The sequence below is a fragment of the Tasmannia lanceolata genome, unplaced genomic scaffold (assembly GCF_043159265.1).
Source record: "Tasmannia lanceolata isolate RefF3 unplaced genomic scaffold, GAP_Taslan_0.1 ptg000019l, whole genome shotgun sequence".
In the NCBI taxonomy this organism is placed as follows: domain Eukaryota; kingdom Viridiplantae; phylum Streptophyta; class Magnoliopsida; order Canellales; family Winteraceae; genus Tasmannia; species Tasmannia lanceolata.
Window position 1 is genome coordinate 8,409,619 of NW_027518696.1, and position 5,535 is coordinate 8,415,153.

Consider the following 5,535-nt stretch of genomic DNA (forward strand, 5'->3'; position numbering starts at 1 on the left):
TTTTCATGTGAAGCAATAATGAATGAAACATTTATCCTAAGAATGGAGGAGGCTGTACCATTTACAAAGACCTCACGCAGGCAAACCATGGATGCTGGAAATAAAGTACACTTATTTTTTTAAGAAGAAAAAGGAGAAGGCGACGAAGAAAAAAAAGATGATGATGATTACTTGGAAGAAAAAGAATTTGAAAGCCGTCAGATGGATCAACAGAAGAAGCAAGGGCAGCAGCAAATGATGAATACAATAAATAAGAGAAACCATCGAAACAGGTATTCTATGACTTTGAAACTTTATTCTTAAAATACTTTAGGCATTAGCAATGGTTTTTGTAGAAGATTGTTGTGATCCTGCCTACCAAAAAACAAAGACTACTGGAACCCATGACACGAAGACAGATCTAAAAGAAAACCAGTATCTTGTTGTGATAATGACACTCTTCACTTTATCAAGCACTTGATTGGGATATTGGTACTCTTTTGGGATTTATAACAACATTTAGCAGCACCTTGGAAAAGTGTAAGGTGGAGAGAGGAGAACACTTGTTAGAACAAGGATTAGTGATATCATTTCTCAGTCTAGAAATTACTACTGATGTATTTCTGTTGCTGAGCAAAACATCGTTACAGAGCTAAAGACCGGTTCATTACAAATAGTACAAAATCTCATTGAGTATTTTACACACCTTGGATGGAATATGATCTCTGTGAAGTTGTAAACTATCCACTGTTTCTGATAAAGTATAAAAGATTAAATAACGCCCATCTCCAATAGCTTAAACTTTTGGAGTAATTGGTTGTTTCACATGGTATCAGAGCAAAGCTTCTGAGTTCAAACCTCCTGGATATTATAAATCCACATGTAAATGACAACCCAAAAAAGGAGGGGCCACATGTGCCACGTGTAGGCCAAACCTATAAAGAGGGGCCACATGTGAGGGTGAGTGTTAAAGTATAAAAGATTAAATAACGCCTTCTCTAACAGCTTAAGCTTTTGCAGTAATTGGTGGTTTCACAGTTTCAAACGCTGTTGTGCACACATTAGCTTTGGCAAGGCCCTCCTTGTCATTCTTGGCTGCCTCTTTTTCACTTCAGTGGGAACCTGCCCTACACATGAATTAGTCAAAGAACCACACCAGGATTTCCACTCAATCTTGTGACACTGAATGTTGAGACATCTAAAATTTGAATTTAGTTTCGGTGATCTTAGTTTCTCCTGCGACCATAATCTAGATCAGATTCCTAGAAGTGTGTGGTTTTGTTCATTATTCTTGAATCAGTTAGTATGGATCTTACCTTTAGTTCCCTTTTTGGAGGAAGGGAGATTTAATTTAGATAATTATCCTTGATTTCCTCAATTAACCATCATACAATGGAGAAGCGCAGTTGTATTGTAGTCATGCACTCATTACATGAATTCTGGTATCTAGTAGTTAAGGGAATGCCATTTGTTTTCTTGTTCCTTTCCCCTTGTTGATTTACAAGAAAGTGCAAGTAAGGAAGTGAATTTATTTCCTTGTACTTGGTTTGCAAACCCATTATTTCTATTTCTTTGCTAATTTATGCTATATATATATATATATATATATATATATATATATATATATATATATTTGTATGTTTCCCCCAAGATTCAAAGAAAATGTATTAATATATATGAATTTTAATTTTCATTATGATTACCTCGGTACATTGTGTTTGCAGTTCTATCCAATGAATCTCTAGTTATGGAAAACAAAGCTTTTTATTTATCGACCTTTAATGTTCAGTTTTAATGCAGCTCTTTAAGGAACATATCAAGAAGCTCTATTGTCACATTTTACTCATAATCCATCGCATGTCAACTTGCTACTGCACTCTTAGACACATTCTTCTTTAGAATGAATGTATCTAATACTTACAAAGACTCCTAATGCTGAAATTAATTCCTGCCCATTCAATTGTAGTGGAAAAATACTCTAATTTTTCTCTCTCTACAGAATGAAATTCCCATCGATGAAGCCACGCAATCTTGGTGGCCTCCTTTTTCAATTTTTTCTTGGGAAATCAAGGGAAACAATATTCAGTACCAATGTGAGTTCTGTTCCATCAGATGTACCCAACCCCGAGGCTTCCAAGAACCGATCAGGAGACCCATCCACTTGCATTACTTTGGATGAAGCATTGCGAACCATGAAATCAAAAGATCAAGGAGGGGAAGTGCCTAGCAGTTTATCCGGAGGAGTACTTTTTGACCAATCCTATCCTATCTCACCAGCTGACCTGAATTCTCTTCTCTTTTCATCCAATTCAAAAATTATGAAGTCTTTGGAGCTGAAAGGAAGGACAGATCCGCAAGCGGGAACTTGGGAACTTGAAAATGGTGGGGATAGATTAAAAAGAGTGGTTACCTATACAGAAGGTGCAACTAAATTAATTAAGGCTGTGAAAGCTACAGAGGAGCAGATATATTTGAAAGCCGATGGGAAGGTTTTTGCAGTTTTAATTAGGGTGAGCACCCCAGATGTTCCTTACGGGAGCTTTTAGAAGACACAAATGCTCTTCTGTGTAACGCCGGGACCTGAATTGCCATCGGGAGATCAATCCTCACGTCTAGTTATGTCATGGCGCATGAATTTCCTACAGAGCACCACGATGAATGGTATGATCGAACGTGGGGCCCAAGAAGTTCTCAAGGATAATTGTGCGTAGTTTGCATATTTGTTTCTTTGATTATTAGGCCAGTTGATTTGAAAGAGCTGGGGTACAGCAAGGAGCAAATTTTGGCTTCTTTGCAGATGGAACATGAGTCGGATTGGAAGCTGGTGGTTCGATATTTTGGGAATTTTACAGTAGTTTCTGCTATTTTTTTGGGATTGTATGTACTTGCACAGCTGCACGTATCCTGCGAGCCATGCCTCGCATGATCCAAGGCCTTGAATTTATTGGGCTGGACTTGTCAGACTCAATTGAGGAAGTGGTTGTGTGGGATTCTTGTTCTTCAAGGTGAACTTGTTCTAGAGATGATAGCACGTTTTATGCAGTTTTGTGCGGTGTTCACCTGCAATGGTAAAACAAGAACCAGTTCGATAAAGTTTCAGATATTAGATCCTCAATGGAATGATATATTTGAATTCTATGCAATGGATGAGCCTCCATCTACAATGGATGTGGAGGGTTTTGATTTTGATTGACCTTTTGACGAAGCTACATCCCTTGGCCATGCTGAAATCAATTTTGTAAAATCTAATTTGTCAGAACTAGCAGACATATGGATTCCTCTTCAAGGGAAATTAGCTCAAGCATGCCAATCTAAGAAAGGGGTCAATAGTGTTCAAAACTGGGTTAACTCAACTAGACTTAAAGTGGGTTGATTCGGTTTAATTCGAACAAGCTTAAAGGTTTTGTCTCATTCATTTGTTCATCTGAGTTTGCAGCTCTCTCATGCAACTGTCAGCTGCGAAATGGCTTTCTGTGAAAGTCCCTAGCAAATTTCATGTTACAAAATTCAATCTCCATATTAATGGCTAACCGTGTCCTAAGTCCTTCGGTTTCGGGGTTAATTTAACCCGACCGAAACCGAAATTTCAGGCGAAATACCGAATTTCGGCCGTTACCGAAATTTGGTAACGGCGCTCAAAATTTCATTTTTTTGGCCGAAATTTCAGCTATTTCTGTTGAAATTTGGTAAAGCATTAAAAAATTAATTTTTTTTAATACTTCGCCGAAATTGACGAAATTTCAGAAATTCGGGTGAAATTTCCTAAATTTTGGCCGAAATTTCCGTTTGTACATTTCGTCATTTCAGTTTCGGTGCATTTGGGTTTTGGTCTTGAAATTTAAAACCTTGCTTATATCCTAACCGATTCTACCTTTTGCCATTAAAGACCATTTTTCTTTCTATTCATATTTCAGCAAGCAAAGGGAAAACAGAGATTGCTTCCTCAGTTACAGGTTCAAGCACAGGGACTTCAAAATCCATGAAGAAACCCACATGGAGGAGCTCCAAAGAAACCAAAGCATCGAATGTCAGATGAGTTCTGCATCCGAAGATTTCTCCTCTGTAGCTAATGATCAGAAGTCTTCAGTTAAATCACCCTCCATCTCCAGTGCAGAATCCTTCCTCCAGAGGAATCAAAGCAACATATATCAGGAAAAGATGGAGGATGGGAACCATATACTTCGGTTTCCTGCACAGGTTTCAGTTTGTAGAGGTGAGCCCGCAATTTACTTTGATGAATCTGTGCTCACTTCAAATGCCGAGAAATTCAAGTATTGTCTTGTTGGGAAGTTCCCATATTCATGGCCAAGCTTAGCCCATATTAGAGAATGGGTTAGTAGGAAATGGAAACTCAAAGGCAACTGCTCCGTTACGTTACTAGATCTTCACCATGTTTTCATTAGATTAGATAACATCTCGGACATGCTCCGAATTTGGGTCAGGAATAGATGGTGGATTGATGGCCATCTGATGAAGGTTTTTAAATGGACTCCTGAATTCCAATGGGCACAAGGAGAACCCTCTTTGGCTGCTGTTTGGATTGTGCTCCCTTTACTCCCTTTAGTTTTCTTTGAAGAAGATGCCTTGTTCTCTATAGCATCTTTAGTTGGGAATGCATGCCCTTGCTATTGATACTCCAACAAGAATTCTATCTCGAACCAATGTTGCACGTAGGAGTGTAAATGGATATTCGGAAATTCGATTACCGTCCGCATCCGTATCCGTTTAAAGCGAATATTATCCGAATCCGTTTCAAGCGGATATTATCCGAATCCGTTTATGAGATATCCGGCTCTTAGCGGATGCGAATCTGGTAAATGGTATATCCGATCCGTTTAACATCCGAATCTGAGAAGTAAATCCTTTTTATTTATTATTAATAACATCATTAATATTTATTTTTAGTAATGACACACTATCTTTTGTTTCTAAAAGAAAAGTGAATTTTCTTTTTAGAAAAGAAAAAGAAAAACAAAAATAGCCCAAACCCATTCCATCATATACAAAAAAAAAAGGGAAATACCCAAAGACCACTACCAACACTATCATCCATCCCCACCGCCTCCCTCTCTCTGCCTTTGTTTTAAAATGAAGAAGAGGATCTCATATATTTTAGGGTTTGGGAGCTAATTTTGTGAAGAGAATGTAGATGTCTAGTTTTAGAGTTTGGAAAATTCATTCGAGTAAAGAGAAAAAAGATAAAGTGCTGCAATAAAATGTTCGAATTTACCGGATAAACGGATACGGATAATATCCGAATTCGAACAATATCCGGCGGATACGAATTCGGTAATAGATATTAAATATCCGTCGAATCCGAATCCGAATTCGGATAGTTTAAACTGTAATCGAATTCGGATATAGCCATATCCGCTCCGAATTCGATCCGTTTATACCCCTAGTTGCACAAATATGCGTGGAAGTCAATCTTCTAAAAAAGCTTCCTCGTCGAGTTTGGATTGGAATTGGAGGAAGAGGAGGAAGTTGCTTTTGGCAACTTGTACGCTATGAGAAGTTACCTTCATTCTGTTTGAACTGTAACCAGCAAGGGCATTC

At 38.1% G+C, this 5,535-nt stretch overlaps 1 pseudogene across 1 annotated transcript; it reads left to right on the forward strand.

Moving 5' to 3' along the window:
* Positions 1-3,962, forward strand: LOC143853266 (C2 and GRAM domain-containing protein At1g03370 pseudogene; annotated as a pseudogene). The gene is made up of 3 exons (XR_013237065.1): positions 1-272; positions 1,979-3,343; positions 3,894-3,962. The product of XR_013237065.1 is annotated as a C2 and GRAM domain-containing protein At1g03370 pseudogene (transcript).
* Positions 3,963-5,535: the final 1,573 nt, after the last annotated feature.